The sequence below is a fragment of the Sus scrofa genome, chromosome 2, assembly GCF_000003025.6.
Source record: "Sus scrofa isolate TJ Tabasco breed Duroc chromosome 2, Sscrofa11.1, whole genome shotgun sequence".
NCBI lineage: Eukaryota > Metazoa > Chordata > Mammalia > Artiodactyla > Suidae > Sus > Sus scrofa.
Genome location: NC_010444.4, coordinates 71,994,077 through 72,012,138, shown reverse-complemented (window position 1 = coordinate 72,012,138; position 18,062 = coordinate 71,994,077). Strand labels below are relative to the sequence as shown.

Sequence of the window (18,062 nt, the reverse complement as noted above, 5' to 3'; positions counted from 1 at the left end):
GGCATGTGAAATTTCCCAGGCTAAGGGTCGAATCAGAGCTTCAGCTGCCAGCCTACACCACAGGCACGGCAACTCAGGATCTGCAGCCTACACCACAACTTACAGCAATGCCAGATCCTTAACCCACCAAGCAAGGCCAGGGATATAACCTGCATCTTCACGGACATTATGTCAGGTTCTTAACCCAGTGAGCCACAATGCAGAGCTGAGCCACAAGAACCTGAAATGGATGCTTTTTAGAAGTGGGTCTGATCTCACATCTTCTCTATATCCACACCTTCTTCTAGGCAATCCCATCCACTTCCCTGACTTCAACATTCGTTGTTAATGAATTAGAAAATCTCCCCAAATGCCTGAGCTGGTTTCAAATCTGAGACCCAGATACTCATTTGCCCACACACCACATCAGTGATCATATCAATGACTCAGCTCAGGGTGGCTGGGTCCCAAGTTGAACCAGTTATTTTTCCAAATAAACCACCCTTATCTCAGCGTCTGCTAAACTCAGTGATCCTAACTAAAACTCCATCTGCCCTTGAGCATCGTTCTGGACGCCCTGCCACCCCTATCACATAACCGTCCACTTTCCATCCTGAATCCACCTAAATTTTTCAACTTTGGAATAACTTGTGAGCATCGTTCAATCCTCAGAATACCATTTCCACAGGGTTACCTTACTCTGTGTTAATTTTTTCCATGTAGTTTTTCTCACTAAATTGGATACTCAGTGAAGAGAGGACTATGGGAAACTGAAGGTTCTGCCATGCCCTATTTATGTATCGCTTTGTCCTTTGAAGGTGCTCAGATACCTTTGATGAAAGCAACTGATTTAAAGTCATAAAAACTTTCTAGATTTTTGGAGTTCCTGTCGTGTCTCAGTGGTTAACGAAGCTGACTAAGAACCATGAGACTGTGGGTTCGATCCCTGGCCTTGCTCAGTGGGTTAAGGATCCGGCATTGCCGTGAGCTGTGGTGTAGGTCACAGACGCGGCTTAGATCCCATTTTTCTGTGGCTCTGGCGTAGGCCAGCGGCTACAGCTCCAATTAGACCCCTAGCCTGGGAACCTCCATATGGCGGGGGTGCAGCCCTAGAAAAGGCAAAAAGACCAAAAAATATATATATAAATTTTCAAATAAATTCGCCCAACTTCAGGTATACAATGACATAATCTCTTTTTGCAATAAATGGTCACTAAGATTTTAAACCCTTTGTCTCTGTAATCCATCATAAGACTCTAATCACATTAATCTGTTTAAACTGTATAATAAGTGTATAGTTCCTTTTTAAATCCCTCATTTCTCTTTAGAAGATCTTTTAAAAAGGGAAACCATAAACCTAAACCCGTTGTGGCTCGGCTCAGTGGGTAATGAACCTGACTAGTATCCATGAGGAGTCAGGTTCCATCCCTGGCCTTGCTCAGTGGGTTAAGGATCTGGAGTTGCTATGAGCTGTGGTGTATGTAGTTTGTAGACTCAGCTTGGATCTGGCATTGCCACAGTGGCTGTGGTATAGGTCGGGGCAGCTACAGTTCCGATTCGGCAGCTACAGTTCCAGATTGGACCCCTAGCCTGGGAACTTCCATTTGCCCCGGGTGCGGCCCTAAAAGGCGCGAAAAGAAGGAAACCGTATCTCATTTAAATCTTTCCTTTTGTCATGCCATAACTATTAATGCCCTTTTTATTACTCAAGGTGTCTCATTTTGGTGGGAAAATTACTTGATCTTTCAATTGCTGCAGCTCTTATAATATACCAAGTTGTTATATCCAAACCTGTGACCCAGAATTTCGCTCAACAAAATCATTGTCCCAGTTTATTTTAATCTTGGTGAGAGGAAATAACAGTAATGCATGTTTAAGAGTATTAGGTTGATTTAATGCTGTGATGACAATAAGACCAACTCAAAGACAGGGGGAAAGAAGAAGATGTGGAAGAAGAGAGGAAAAAGCTGGAGAAAGAGAGGTCAGAAGGGTTAAAGGGTGAAAGGCTAACAGCAATTACCAATGAGGACGAGGAGGTTAGGGAAGCCCTAAATAACTAAGGACATGTTTGAGCAAAGAACTGAATTTTAAATACATTATGGGTAAAGAATTTCCCAGAGAGGAAAACAATTTAAAGTAGGACCAAATACCGTAGGACCAAAAACTACTTCCACTTTCCAGCGATTTTAGTTAAAAAGAAAGATACATTTTGTCTACTATCCTAGACTTCATATCCTAGTTCTTATTATACAAAAAGTATACAAATCCCAAAGAAGTTTTGATACGAACACAAAGGAAATAACCTTCAACAAGGTAACTTCTTATTTTAAGAGCTAGTGTTCGCTAATTTAAAAGAGATTTTACAAAAGGAGAAAGGATACAAATGAACATTTTACCCTCGGTATGGATGTATGGATTCCACACTCACCAGACGATGATGCCGGCTTCTAAAGCTAGTGGATGCAAGGTTCTCCATCTTCCACACCACTGAGTTGTTTTCTGACCCACTGCTGAGATGCAGACGGCCTGTGGTTTGCTGGAGAATACACTGGCTTCTGCCTCTGCTTCCCCTTATATAGAGGGAGTGGATAATCCAATCAGTACATAATCCAATCCATCCTGGATGAGCCAATCCATCTCATCCATAGATGAATGTGGATAATAGATCCATCAATAGATGGAAAGTAGACAATCCAATCCATCTCATCAATGAGATTTGAGAGATTTCTTAATCAGATTCAGCAAGGCATTCAATGGATCACACACCAAGATCAAGTGGGAGTTATTCTGAAGATGGAAGGTTAGTGCCATATTCGCAAATCAGTGTGACTCACCATGTTAAAACAAATAAAAAGCACATAATCATCTCGATAGATGCAGAACAAGCATCTGACAAAATTTAATACCCATTCGTGATTAAAACTCTCAACAAAGTTGGTATAGAGGGAACATATCTCAACATAATAAAGGTCATTTATGATAAACCTACAGCTAACACTCTGCTCAATAGTCGAAAAGAAAAAAAAAAACTGAGAGCTTTAAAATCAGGAAGAACACAAGGATGCCCACTCTTACTATTGCTATTTAATTTGGTATTGGAAGTCTGAGACATAGCAATCATGCAAGAAAAAGAAATAAGACTTGAAAAAGAAATAAAATTGTCATGATTTGAAGATGACATGATCTTTTGTATAGATAAACCTAAAGTCACCACAAAAAGACTATTAGAACTAATAAATAAATTCAGAAAGTTACGGAATTCAAGATTAATATACAGAAAAATGTAGTACTTGGCGAGTCAGACGGTGCTTCTAAAGCGTTATCACCTTGTCCATGTCCTGAAAAGAGGGGTAGGCACTTTGCAACTTGTTTCCATGGGCATCTCTATCCTTAGCAGTTAATGTTTGACGTTAACATTGTCACTTCAGCAGGTGCCCTTGCCTTGGAGAAAGGTGACAGCAGAGCTGCTGATCTTTGTGGTGGAATTTGGGCTTTGTTTTCTCTCCTTTATGTGAGGACCTCTCCCTGCCCAGTATTTGTCCCTTCTGGCTGTTTCATTTCGAGTTTCCTTCCCCCTTTTTCTCTTTCTCTATCATTAGCCCAAATAGGGAGTAAAGGATTTTACAGCAACAATTGCATGCATTCTCTGCCTTGGTGTCCTCTACTGATAGTTTCACCCTCTGAAGGCTGGGATGGGCTGGGATGACAGGAGGTGCAATTGAGGGGTTGTGGAGCCCTCAATCTCTGGGGAAAGCGAGAACCTGTCTTATCCATGAGGCCAGTGTGGGGTGAGGAGTGAGAGTGGTCATGCACAGAACGAGAAGCCAAATTGTGCACTCGATTTCCTGCCCTCCAGCCAGGGAAGTTTCTGGCACCTCCATTTGGGGCAGAAGAGGTCCTCATGCAAAGGAGAGAAAACAAAGCCCAAATTCCACCACAAAGAACAGCAGCTCTTTGCATCTTTGGTGTAAGCATCACGTGGTTATCAAACCATGGGATTTCCTATCCTTAGATTTGTGGAAGTTACAGTGGGGGAAGGGCTGCCAACTTCATTCTGGAAATGGACTGCTCATACCTAACAGTATACCCTGAACATAGTTTCATGTAACTAAATGTATCTTTACATTTTATTTCTATGCCTGTCAGATGTCATTTCACCTGGATTTGTCAAGCCTTGTTCACCCACTTTTGGACTTTTGATGTGTTCCTAATTTTCTGTGACTGTCAGAAATACAGAAATGATCAGTGCTTTTTAACAAGCTTTTCGTATGTCTCTGAGTGGGATCAAGACATATATTCAGCGAGTTCCTGTTGTGGCTCAGCAAATTAAGAATCTGACTATCATCCATGAGGATGCAGGTTCGATCCCTGGCCTCGATCAGTAGGTTAAAGGATCCGGCATTGCCAGGACCTGTGGTGTAGGTCAGAGTCACAGTTCAGATCTGGTGTGGCTGTGGTGTAGGCTGGCAGCTGCAGCTCAGATTTGACCCCTAGCCTGGGAACCTCCATGCGCTGTGGGTGCCGCTCTAAAAAAACAAAACAAAACAAAACAAAACAAAAAGAATGTCATCAGACATAGAAGTTCTCAAAATCATCACTACATAGAAACCTGCATTGGAAAGATCCTGGATAAAGTGCATCATAAAGGAGAGAAAACCCCAGGGGGATGTTGTCATTGACGAATGAAGTAAAACGGATTTGATGTCTCAAAAATATTTGGCAAACCCTTTAAGAAGGGGAATGATAACCAGAGTGACATATAATTGAGGGTCTACATCATGTCAAGGGTGGAGGTTGGGGGAGACCCAGTGATAACTTTCTCCTAAAAATTAAAGTGCTCTCTAATGAGGCAAAAAATACAGTTGTGCTCTCAGAGATGCTCAGGGTGTGTAAAATTATGACCAGTGATTCTCTTTGCCCCCTCAGACCCTCACTCCGTGTGCAGCCAGAGCTGTGTTCCAGGACTCAGGAAAATTCCAGAGGAAGGAAAGCCCATCTGCTGCTTCCTTTGTGTTTTTTGCCCAGGGAGAGAAATTTCCAATCAGACAAGTAGGAAACATATAACTAATCCATATTACAATCACTGTTGTTTCCCAGTTATGGGTAATCTCTTGTCTGCCTGTGCTCTTCCAATCAGGCTCCACTGTGGCACTGATTCCAATGGACAGTCTCACTCTGAAGTCTCATCATGGACCGGGCTGAAGTCTGCCATAAAATATAACCTATAGAATCATCCAGGCAGAGTGCAAAGAGGCTCTCTTTTCTTTCTTTCTTCCTTCCTTCCTTCCTTCCTTTCTTCCTTCCTTCCTTCCTTCCTTCCTTCCTTCCTTCCTTTCTTTCTTTCTTTCTTTCTTTCTTTCTTTCTTTCTTTCTTTCTTTCTTTCTTTCTCTCTTTCTCTCCTTCTCCTTCGTCTTTTTTTTTTTTTTTAACTTTTTAGGTCCACACTTGTGGCATATGGAAGTTTCCAGGTTAGGGGTCCAATCAGAGCTAGTGCCACAAAGCCTATGCCACAGCCACATCGGTGACTCGTGATGCAGCTTGTGGTGGATCCTTAATCCACTGAGTGAGGCCAGGGATCAAACCCAAGCCCTCATGGATACTAGTCAGCTCGTTACTGTTGAGCTACAACAGGAACTCCGAAAAATAATAGGATCTTTAATGGAGGAGTAGGCAAGAAATTTTTTTAAATAATTTTTGATTGATTGGTGGATTGATTTTTCTTTTCTGGCCACCATGGGGCATGTGGCTTTCCCAGGCCAGGGATCAGATCCACGCTGCCGTTGTGACCTACACGGCTGCCACTGTGGCAAGGCAGCTGAATCCGTTCGCCCACTGCACTGAGCCAAGGATTGAACCTGGGTCCTGGCACTGCAGAAATACCACCCATCTCATCGTACCACAGCAGGAACTCCTATCGCCTATTTTTATAAATAAAATGGAATCAAAACACAGCCATGCCCATTAACTTACATATTGTCTGGGACGGATTTTATGCTGTAGCAGCCAAGATGAATATGTGCCACAGAAACTATATGGCCTGAGAAGCTGAAACTATTTACTACCTGCCACTTTACCAAAAAAGATTAACCATGCTTCAAGGTGTGTACATGAATGGAAAAATTTTAAAGCTCGCCTTAGTCTTCAGTGATTACAGTATCTCTCCCTCCCATACCTGGGTACCAGCAACACAGATCCATTCCAAATCCAAATTATTTCAACTCCATCAAACTATTTCCAACAGTTATATGGGAAAATTGTACAAGAATGGTCACAGGAAATTGACAAGGTAAAATGAGGAAAGGTTTGTTCTACCAGGAACCAAGTTAGATACCAGAGCAACCAGCAGAAATTAGGGAAATGATAAAAGAGGATGCCCCAGGAAGATTAGGTGAAGTTTCTTGCCCCATAGGAGCATGAACAAGGAAATCTTTTTTAAATGTTATTCTTTTTTTTTTTTTTTTTTTTTTTTTTTTGTCTTTTTGCTATTTCTTTGGGCCGCTCCCATGGCATATGGAGGTTCCCAGGCTAGGGGTCTAATTGGAGCTGTAGCCGCTGGCCTATGCCAGAGCCACAGCAATGCAGGGTCTGAGCTGAGTCTGCAACCTACACCACAGCTCACAGCAACGCCGGATCTTTAACCCACTGAGCAAGCCAGGGATCGAACCCGCAACTTCATGGTTCCTAGTTGGATTCGTTAACCACTGCGCCACGACGGAAACTCCAAAATTTTATTCTTTTAAAGTGCGCTTGATTTAGTGTGACTTTCTGCCGTACAACATAGTGACCCAGTCATATTATATATATATTTATATATATACACACACACATTCTTTTTCTCATCTCGTACTATCTTCCATCACGGTCTATCCCAAAAGATTGGATATAGTTTTCTGTGCTATACAGTAGGACTTCACTGCTTATCCATTCTAAATGTAATGGTTTGCATCTACAAACCCCACGCTCCTGGTCCATCCCACTCTCCCCCCCCTCCACCTTAGCAACCACAGTCTGTTCTTCATATCTGTGGGTCTGTTTCTGTTTTGTAGATAGGTTCACTTATGCCATATTTTAGATTCCACATATAATTGATAGCGTATGGTATTTGTCCTTCTCTTTCTTATTTCACTTAGCATGAGAATCTCTAGGTGCGTCCATTTTGCTGCAAATGGCATTTTCTTTTTTTATGGCTGAGTCATATTCCATTGTAAAGGAAATCTTTGATTTCACCAGGAAAATTACAGAAACCACGGCAGCAGAATACTTAGCATGAGGAAGCCATTGGGGACAGTAGGGAAAGAGTGGGGAAGAATCCATGCCCTTGGTGACATTGCTGAGCCCCAGGATGAGCCAACCTAGACCCACCATATGCTGAAGGTCCAGGCTGACTGTGTTTTGTCTTGCCTGTAGCTGAAAGCATTCTTCCTAGGTTATGAAAGTAGACTCAATCCTTTTTTAAATTTTTGTATTAAAGTATACTTGCTTCACAATGTTGTACCAATTTCTGCTATACAGCATAGTGACCCAGTCATACATATATATACATTCTTTTTTCTCATACTACCTTCCATTATGTTCTATCCCAAGAGACTGGATATGGTTCCCTGTGCTATACAGTAGGACCTCACTGCTTATCCATTCTAAATGCAATAGCTCGCATTGGCCAAGCCCAAACTCCTGGTCCATCCCACCCCTTCCTCCCTCCCACTTGGCAACCACAAGTCTGTTCTCCATGTCTAGGGGGGAAAAAAAGAGAGAACTTGGCTTTTCCCAACTTCAGTGTGGCCTTAGAAGCAGCCGTGGTGCAGGTCCCTAACGCAGCTCACTGCAGGTGTGCGTGACTCAGCATGCGTGACTTCCTTTTACTGAAAGAACACTGTGCCCCACATTTCTTTCATGTAGCTCGTCAGAAACATCATATATCTAAGTTGGAACAAGTCTTTACATGCAAACCACGAGGAAGCTACGTCCTTTTCCTCTTTGAAGGCTAGGCTTTCTGCCACTTCAGCGTAGCTTTAGCAGGACTAGGGCTACAGGTCTGCTTTACAATTCATCACATGTCTTAGCAACTGATGGTACCTTCCTTTTCCTGAGAGAACACTGTGTCTGAAATTTCTTTGCTATACCTTGCAACAAACACACACTTATCTACTGTGGAAAAACGCCTTTACATGCAGACCAAAGAAAAACATTCTTCCTTGTTCAGAAACTAAGGTTTCACCACTCAAATGCAGCTTTATGAAAAGTAGTGATTCAGATCTGTTATAAAATTACTGAAGTAATTGCAGCCGCACTGACAACTAGACAACAAGTGGTGCCAGTGGAGAGGGGGAAGGGGGAGGGGCAGTACAGGGATGGGGATTAAGAGATACAAACTGTTATGTATCAAAGAAGCTACAGGGAATAAAGCCAATATTTTATAATAGTTATAAATGGAGTATAACCTTTAAAAATTATGAATCAATATATTATACACCTGGAACATTGTTATATTGTGCATCAACTATATACTTTGATAAAATAAAAATTTCTTTTAAACATTCAAAATGAATGCACAGAAAAAGAGGTCATGGTTACCCAAGGCAGAGACCGGGGGTGGGAGGAGAAATAGGATGAAGGTTGTCAAAAGGTACAAACTCCCAGTTATAAGAAAAATAAGGACAAAAGGTGGAATGTATAACATGACTCTAGTGAACACTACTGTGTGATGTATGTGAAAGATGTTCAGAGAATAAATCCCAAGAATTCTCACAAGAAAAAAAACCTTTTGGGAGTTCCTGTCGTAGCTCAGTGGTTAACCAACCTGACTGGTATCCGTGAGGATGTGGGGTCCTATCCCTGGCCTCGATCAGTGGGTTAAGAATCTGGCATTGCTTTGAGCTGTGGTGTAGGTCACAGACGCGGCTCGGATCCTGCGTTGCTATGGCTCTGGTGTAGGCCGGTGGCTATGGCTCCAGTTCGACCCATAGCCTGGGAACCTCCATGTGCCACGGGATGGGCCCAAGAAATGGCAAAAAGTCAAAAAAATAATAACAATAATAATAAACTATATGAGATAATGGATGTTAAATAAAGTGATTTTTGTAATCTTTATTTTGTGGTATCTGTCATACCATTATGCTATATATACTTTAAACACCTATAGCACTGTATGTCAATGATCTCATAAAACTAGAAGAAAATATTTACAAGATAAAAACGAAAAGTGCAGAAAGGTTATAAGTGAAAGAGGACAAACGACAACTCTTTTTCCTTTAGAGTTTTTTTTTTTTTTATTTTCCCACTGTACAGCAAGGGGGTCAGGTTATCCTTACATGTATACATTACATTTTTCCCCCAGCCTTTCTTCTGTTGCAACATGAGTATCTAGACAAAGTTCTCAATGCTATTCAGCAGGATCTCCTTGTAAATCTATTCCAAGCTGTGTCTGATAAGCCCAAGCTTCCCCCGATCCCTCCCACTCCCTCCCCCTCCCATCAGGCAGCCACAAGTCTCTTCTCCAAGTCCATGATTTTCTTTTCTTTAGAGTTATTTTATTAAATCACAAATATACAACCGCTTCCCCACGCGACACCTGAAACTTACAAATGTAATAGTCAAAGAAGGAATACTTCCACACTCTTACAAAGACCACTAGAAAGAAGCAACTAAAAAGTTAAGAAACTGTTTCTCTGCATCTGTTCCAATGTCTTCTCTACGTCACTGCACATTTATGCATCACCGAAAAGAGTGTAACATTCTTATTTCGATAACCTGAAGCTGTTCTGTTTCCTCTCAGTTCTCATCGTCTACTTATACAGTGAAGACCATGGAAAATAGGAAGAAGCTCAATATGGTCTGGCCTCCCTATACCCCTCATTTCCTCCACTGCCTCCTGGACCATAGTCTCCTCCACCATACGGAGCCACCATGTGCCTGCTCTCACCAAAGTTTCCATTCTTCACTGGACCATAGTTAGAAGGGTCCTGGTTATAATTTCCAAAGGCATTGTAATTTCCTTCTCCATAATCTCCTCCTCCATAGTTGCCATAACCGTCGCCAAAGCCGCTACTCAGGTTGCTGTATCCAGCTCCTCTATCACCATATCCTCCTCCATAACCAGGGCAACCTCCAAAACTGCCACCTGCAGGTCCTCCTCCATACTCATAATAGCCATCCCCCAAAACAGGGCCTCTTGCATAACCCTCAGATCCTCCTCTGAAATTCCTTCCTGGTCCTGCTCCAAAATTTCCACCACCACCACCACCACCACCACCACTAGGAATATCTCCAAAACCAACGTGGCGTCCTCTTCTACGTCTAGAACTTTGGACTTCCTGCATTCCTTGTCTAGACAAAGCCTTTTCTAGTTGTGCATGATGACCATTGATGGTGTGGTACTTCTGCAACACGATCTTGTCCACGGGATCATGGTCGTCAAAGGTAACAAACCCAAAGGCTGTTTTCCTCCCAGACTGCCTAATGATCTCAATAGCGTCAATAGTCCCATATCTCTCAAAGTAATCTCTGAGATGACGTTCCGTGGTGTCTTCCTTAATTCCGCCAACAAACAGCTTCTTGGTGGTGACACAAGCCCCGGGCTTTCCAGATTCCTCTCTTGGGACAACGCGTTTGGAGGCCACCACTCTTCCATCAATGGAATGAGGTCTGGCCGCCATGGCAGCATCAACCTCGGCCACGGATGAAAAGATGACAAACCCGAATCCTCTCGATCTTTGGCTTGAAGGATCCCTTATGACCACACAGTCTGTAAGTTTTCCCCATTGCTGGTAGTAGTTCCTCAGACTTTCTTCTTTGGTTTCAGAGCACAAGCCACCAATAAAGAGTTTACGGAATTGCTCGCTTTCCCTCTTTTTCTTCTTCAAGGGAACAGATTTTGAAGTTTTCTCCATTGCGGACTCAGTCAGTTGCTTCAGCTTGATTTCCTACTGCTGAGGAAGATGTGAGAGATCTCAGGGATGAGTGCAGACCTGGACCGGTCCCGGCCCTGCAGTGAAAACCTGCTGAAAGCCTGCGCTGCTGCAGGAACAGCCCCTCCAGGGGCACCTCCGCAGGGGACCTGGCGATGCTGCTACTGCTACTGCCTCTGGAGTGGCTGCGGCCCTTGAATCAATCTTGAGCGCCTTTCAGTTTTCCTGCAAAACACCATTTTCACAGGGTGACCTTTCCTGATCCAGTCATTAAAAATCCATATTGCATTTTCTCCTTTAATTTTTCCACTGTGTAATTGCGTGTCATCCCTTTATACGGCTTTTTCCCACTAAGTTGGATACTCAATGAAGAGTTGGCTGATATGGACTTGAATGTTTCACACGGACATATGCATTCGCTTTGCCCTTAGAAGGTGCTCAGATAAATTTTTTGAAAGAAACTATACAAGTGCCAAAACCAAAAAAACTACCTTGTAAATTTTTCTAATAAATTCTCCACTCCACTACAGTCATACAAGGGTATGGTATAAGTTCTCCGGTAGGGTGCAGCTAGTTGTCACTATGTCACATCCTTTCTCTGTAATCCCAGTCAAACTCTCATCTCAAGAATCTGTTTAAAATGTAAACCTGATCAGTGCACCCCTTCTGTTCAATCTGTTGTCTTCAGGAGGTATTTTTAAAGGGAGAAACTAGACCTATTATTTTATTTCTTTTGCCCTGCGGTAATTATTATTACTTCTACCACTTACATTACTTAAGATGTCCCGGTTTGGAGGGAAAATTCCGTGATCCTCCTGTTTACAGAGCACCTACTCTGACTACAAGCCGTAATTCAGAATTTCACTTAACAAAGGCATTGCTCCAGTTTAATCTTGATGAGAATAGGGTTATAGGCTAAAGAACGTCCCCTGTAGTGTTAAGAATGATTAAGTGCTCTGATAATCAATCAGGCCCACACAGAGACAGAGGAGCAGGGGGAGATGGAGCAGGAGGAGATGTAAGAAGGGGGAAAACACTGATGACAATTATTGATGATGAAAAGATTGGGGAAGGCCAAAGTGATGACACGTATAAAGCAGAGAACTGAGTATTTTTTTTTTTTTGGTCTTTTTGTCTTTTCTAGGGCCGCTCCCGAGGCATATGAAGGTTCCCAGGCTAGGGGTCTAATCAGAGCTGTAGCCACCGGCCCACACCAGAGCCACAGCAATGCGGGATCTGAGCCGCCATGGCAATGCCGGATCCTTAACCCACTAAGAAAGGCCAGGGATCGAATCCTCAACCTCATGGTTCCTAATTGGATTCGTTAGGAACCACTGAGCCACAACGGGAACTCCCTGAATTTTTTAAAAGAAAGAAAAAAGGACTGAGCACATTGTAGGTAAAACCCTTTTCAGAGCAAGATCAAAAACTACTACTTCATAGCGGGATTTTTGTTTTTGGCCTTTTAGGGCCACACCCGTGGCATATGGAAGTTCCCAGGCTAGGGGTTAAATTGGAGCTCCAGCTGCCGGTCTACACTACAGCCACAGCAACGCCAGAGCCCACCCGTGTCTGTGACCTACATCACAGATCCGCTAGATCCTTGACCTGCTTATTGAGGCCAGGGATCAAACCCGAATCCTCATGGATACTAGTTGGGTGGTTTCTGCTGTGCCCCAACCTGAACTCCCAACAGTGATTTAAAACAAAACAAATAAACTGGCTTCTTAGCAGAAGAAAGCTTCATGATACAAAAATAGACAAAACCTTGACCATTAACTACAAGAGAACTTCTTGTATTAAGAGCTACTCTCTGCTAACTGAAAGAGATTTCACAAAAGAAAAAAGTATGTTATATGAACACTCTCTTGCCCCCAATATGAATTCCACACTCACCAGAAGAGCTAGACTGGGAAAACAGGTCCTTTCAGGTTGTCCAATCTTCCACAGCTGGACCCACTCCTGAGCTGCAGACAGCCTGAGGCTTGCTGGAAAGTTCAGTGACTTCTGCCTCTGATTCCCCTTTTATAGAGGAAGAGTGTGGATAACCCAATCTGTGAGGAGAGGAGACGCCCTATCTCAGATTGAAGGGATTAGAGAGGTTCCTACATTTTTATACACACACGCACACACAGGAATCTGAGACCCCTGACATCTCAGCTACTGTTAGAGATTTTAAAATTCAATACTTGGGCAGGGGTATTTGTCGTCTCTACCAAATTTTGAAAATCAGCTTTAATTAGGACAGTATTGATGCTGGATATAGAATTCTGGCTTGATGTGAGATTTTTTTTTTAAATTAAAGTATACTTGATTTACAATGTGATGCCAATTTCTTCTTTACAGCATAGTGACCCGGTCATATATAGATATACACACATACACATTCTTTTTCTCATACTATCCTCCATTGTGTTCTATCCCAAGAGGCTGGATATAATTCCCTGTGCTGTACAGTAGGACCTCATTGCTTATCCATTCTAAATGGAATAGTTGGCATCTACCAATCCCAAACTCCCTGTCTACCCCACTCCCTCCCCCTCCCCCATGTGAGATTTTTTTAGCACTTTAAATAGGTGCCCTGTTGATATCTATCTTAATTTATTTTTAATTTATGTCTAGACCTCACTGATGAGCCATTTTCATGCTTTTTAGCCTCTGTATTTGCTAAAATTCTTTTCACATGGACTTTGTTCTTTAGGCCATCTTTACACTCATTATTGTTTCCCGCGTATTTGCTTTGCTTAAAGAATGTCCAGTTAATTGCATCTCTGGGTTGATGTCTTTCATCCACTTGTGATATCACTTCCTCCCCCACCTTCTCTCTGCTCCCCTTTTAATCACATCCCACTTCTCTTTCAACTCTACCCTAAGCTTTATAATATTTTCCATTCGATGCTTTTGTTGGGATATTTGCACTTCCACTGCCTCGTAGCTTAGTAAACCAGGCTTTTCTTGGGATCAAAACCTTCTTAATTACTTAGTTTCTTATATTCAGTTCTAATCTTTTTTTTTTTTTTTTTGATCCTTTTCCCTATTCTAGGGCTGCTCCCACGGCATATGGAGGTTCCCAGGCTAAGGGTCGAATCAGAGCTATAGCTGCTGGCCTATGCCAGAGCCAGAGCAACCCGGGATCCAAGCCGCATCTTTGACCTACACCACAGCTCATGGCAACGCCGGATCCCCAACACACTGAGCGAGGCCAGGGATCAAACCCAAAACCTCGGGGTTCCCAGTTAGATTCGTTAACCACTGAGCCACGACGGGAACGGGAACGCCCCAAGTTCTAATCTAAACACAATCGATAGCTTTAATTTTCTAAAAAAGAAAGAGCAGCTTCATGATGAGATTCTATTCCTTTTGATACAGTAAAACTCAGGAGAAAATTATAACGTGGGTCACATTAAGATGTAACAGGAGTCAGAATTCATCAGAATTCGCCAGTAAGACAGAGAGGGTGGAAAACCTGAGTGGGAGAAAAGATTTGTGTTACATATGTCTGATAAAGTACAGCAAGCTAAATTATGCAAAGACATTAGTTCTTTCGAATGAAACAAAATGCTGAAAGCCCTAGGAAAAAGGGTCAAATTCTAGTATAGGGAGTCCATAAAAATTGATAAATAGTCTGCATGAATTCTCTCACAATTGTAAATCTTATGAACTCTCCAAACAGATGAAGTATAATGGATCAAATTTAGTTTTTGAATTGAGAATGCACTTTAATCGGAAAACACTGTATTTCAAGACTGAGACAGAAGATAAGGAGATAGCTTCTTCGTTCTTCGTGCTGATGTGGACTACATTTTGAAGTGGGATTATTTTGATTTCTTCAGCTAAAGAGAAGTGTTCCCTTGTGTGTGTTCACTTTCTTTAGTGTGTTCTACAAAATGTAATATTACATAGGTTACGTTATTCTATTGCTATGGTGTTGGGTGGATAATATAATGTCTGATGTTTAATTATATGTGGCAACGTGACTGGGCTCAGGGCTGCCCAGTTAGCTGGTTCAGCATCATTTCTGGGTGTTCCTGAGGGTGAGTCTGGAAGAGATGAGCATTTGACACAGACTAAGTTAAGAAATTTATCCTCCCCAGCGTGGGTGGGGCTTATCTAATTAGCTGAGGGCCCAAATTGGAGGGGTGGGGGGAGAGGTGAAGGAAGAGTGAATTCACTCTTTCTTCCTGACTTGGGATCCATTTTTCTCTCCCTTGGACTCAGAGCTCCTAGTTCTCAGGGCTTCAGACTTGGACTGAATTATGCCACTGGCTTTTCTGCTCCTCCAGCTTGCAGATGGTAGATTGAGGGGCTCCTCTGCCTCATAACCTAAATAGATCTCTTATTCTATATGCTTTATCTCCCATTGGTTCTGTTTCTCTAGAGAACCCTGAATGATACATACGAATAAAGTTCCCCCCCCAAAAAAAGTGCACCTGAAGGAAAATTTCTAAGGCATGGGAGGAGTCTCCCCCACACCCCAGAAGGAGGTAATCCATCCCACAGGAACACACCCAAAAAAACACACTTAAAATGAATAGACACATGTTCAAGCTAACACTCTCTCTGCTATTGATCATAGCAGTTATTTCTGTGTGCCCAGTTATAAATTCTTTGCTCTAGTTATGATCTCTTTTCCTCTCATAGAAGTTAAATCACACAGGAGCAGTGAGTCAGTTTCGTTTCTTTCTGGATCACAAGCTTTGTACCAGAGCTTTGCACACAGTGGGTGCCCTATACACAGCGTGTCCGGGAATTCCTATGGTGGCTTAATGGGAGGATGTGGGTTCAATCCCTGGCCTGATTCAGTGGGTTAAGTATCGGCTTTGCTGTGGCCGTGGTAATGGCCGATTGGACCTCTAGTCTGGGAACTTCCATATGCTCCAGATGCAACTGTTAAAAAAAAAAAATAGGGTGACCAGATAATTTTCTCTCCAAACTGCAATATACAGGGGAATAAAGAGGGTATCGATAGTAATGCGAATAGGACACCTGGGTAAATATCTGCTGAAGACAAAAAAAAAAAAAATGAAGGACTGAAACGTTAAAGAGATGTATGTGGAAATTTTTTTAAAAATTACACTAATGGACATATTTTACAAAATGGAAATGAACTCCCAGACTTTGAAAGCAAATTTATGGTTAGCGAAGGGGAAAGGTGGAGAGGAGGGATGGATTAGGAGTCTGCGAATGGCATGTGCACACTTTTGTGTATGGAATGGATGGTCAACAGGGACCAGCTCTACAGCACAGGGAACGCTACTCAATATTCTGTGATAACCTATATGGGAAAAGAATCTGAAAAAGACAGAATATGTGTGTAACTGAATTACTTCGTTGTACAGCAGAAATTAACACAGCATTGTAAATCAGGTATGCATTTTAAACAGATCAGTGCCATAAGAATCTTGTGATTGGGTTATCAGGAGAAAGCATTTGTTGTTTTTCTTTTCTTTGTCTGTCTTTCTTTTTTTTTTTTTTTTTTTTTTTTGGAGGTGGGGTTTCTAGGATGCTGTCCAACCTCTCAAGCTCAGGTGCCAAGGATCCTTTAAAGGAGTAAAAGGAGCCACAGAGAAGCCCCCAAAATTCAGTCTAAAAATTTCCTCTGGGTTCTGGCATAACCTAAACTGCCCATCTATCAGGGGCAACACTGGGAGACTCAGAAGAGAATAGCTCCTGAAAGCGGAAGAGTCTGGAGAAATTTCTGAGGACACACGTGCTGGGAATGGATGATGGCTTTCTGGACTCATCCGGAGAAGAATGACCTTGGGAAGACCGGCTGGCTGGAAAGTTCAGATCCTAGGAAGGTCACACCCTCCTAAGCACAGTGAGCTGAGAGAGAGGAATATGCCCAGGGACGAAGTGGAAAACCAAATCACAGGCATGCTTTTAAGACATCACAGGTTTAGTTCCAGACCACAGCAATTATGTCAATACCACAAAAAGCGAATCAAACAAATTTGTTGGTTTCCTGGTACATGTAAAATTCATGTTTACACCATCACGCCATCTATGGAGTGGGCGCTGAGGGCTCTGGGAGGCTTGCCTGGTTCAGGGTTGCTGCAGAACTTCGATTTGTGAAAAACACAATAGGTGCAAAGCACAATAAAAGCAAGTGTGCCTGGAGACCTGCCATTTTACATAAAATGGAATACTGAGTTTTCATGGGCTCAAGGTGATCCATTAGTTCAAAAACTGCCTGCCATCACAAAGCTTAAGAAGGTTTAATGAAGAGTTTCCAAAAATATCTTTAACCATATCCAGCACACAATAAAAAATTTAAAAAAAAAATCCCTAGATGGAGTTCTCGTAGTGGTGCAACAGAAACAGATCCGACTAGGAACCATGAGGTTGCAGGTTTGATCCCTGGCCTCAGTCATTGGGTTAAGAATCCAGCATTGCGGTGAGCTGTGGTGTAGGTTGCAGACGCGGCTTGGATCTGGTGTTGCTGCAGCTGTAGCTCTGATTGGACCCCTAGCCTGGGAACCTCCATATGCCGCGGGTGCAGCCCAAAAAAGAAAAAGAAAAAAAAATTCCTAGGCATGCAAAGAAGCAAGCAAGTTACCCATTATGAGTATATCAATAAACAGACCTGACATAGACACAATGTAGAGGTTGGAGTTAGCAGACAAGCCTGTCAAAATAAGTATGAAATATACCCTTTTCTTTAAAGAGAAGTATCACGGACAAATTGTGGAAAATGAAGAACAAATTGCAAAGCTTCAAAGCAACCAAGGAAAAGAGACATGTTACCTTTTTAAACTTTCTCCAAGTAGAGTTGATTACAATATCGTGCCACATTCTGCTATACAGCAAAGTGACTCGGTTATACATATATACCCACTCTTTTTTTATATTCTTTTCCATCTCACAGGCTGTCCCCCCTGTTTGGATATAGTTCTCTGGGTTACAGATTTCTCCTTGTTGTACATCCGTTCTCTATGCAAAAGTTTGCATCTCCTAACCCTAAAAAAACACCTGGTCCATTCCACTCCTTCCCCTCCCCTTGGCAACCGCAAGTCTGTTCTCTGTGAGACACATTTTTTTCAAAGGAGCAACAATAAAACAAATTAGGACTTTTTTAGAAGGAAATGGTACCATGTGCAGCCACATGGATGGACCTAGAGATTCTCATGCTCAGTGAAGAAAGTCAGACAGAGAAAGACAAATACCATATGGTA

The 18,062-nt window shown here is 42.4% G+C and overlaps 1 pseudogene; it reads right to left on the bottom strand.

Annotated features, from left to right (window-relative positions):
* LOC100522063 lies at nucleotides 9,458-13,256 on the bottom strand (annotated as a pseudogene).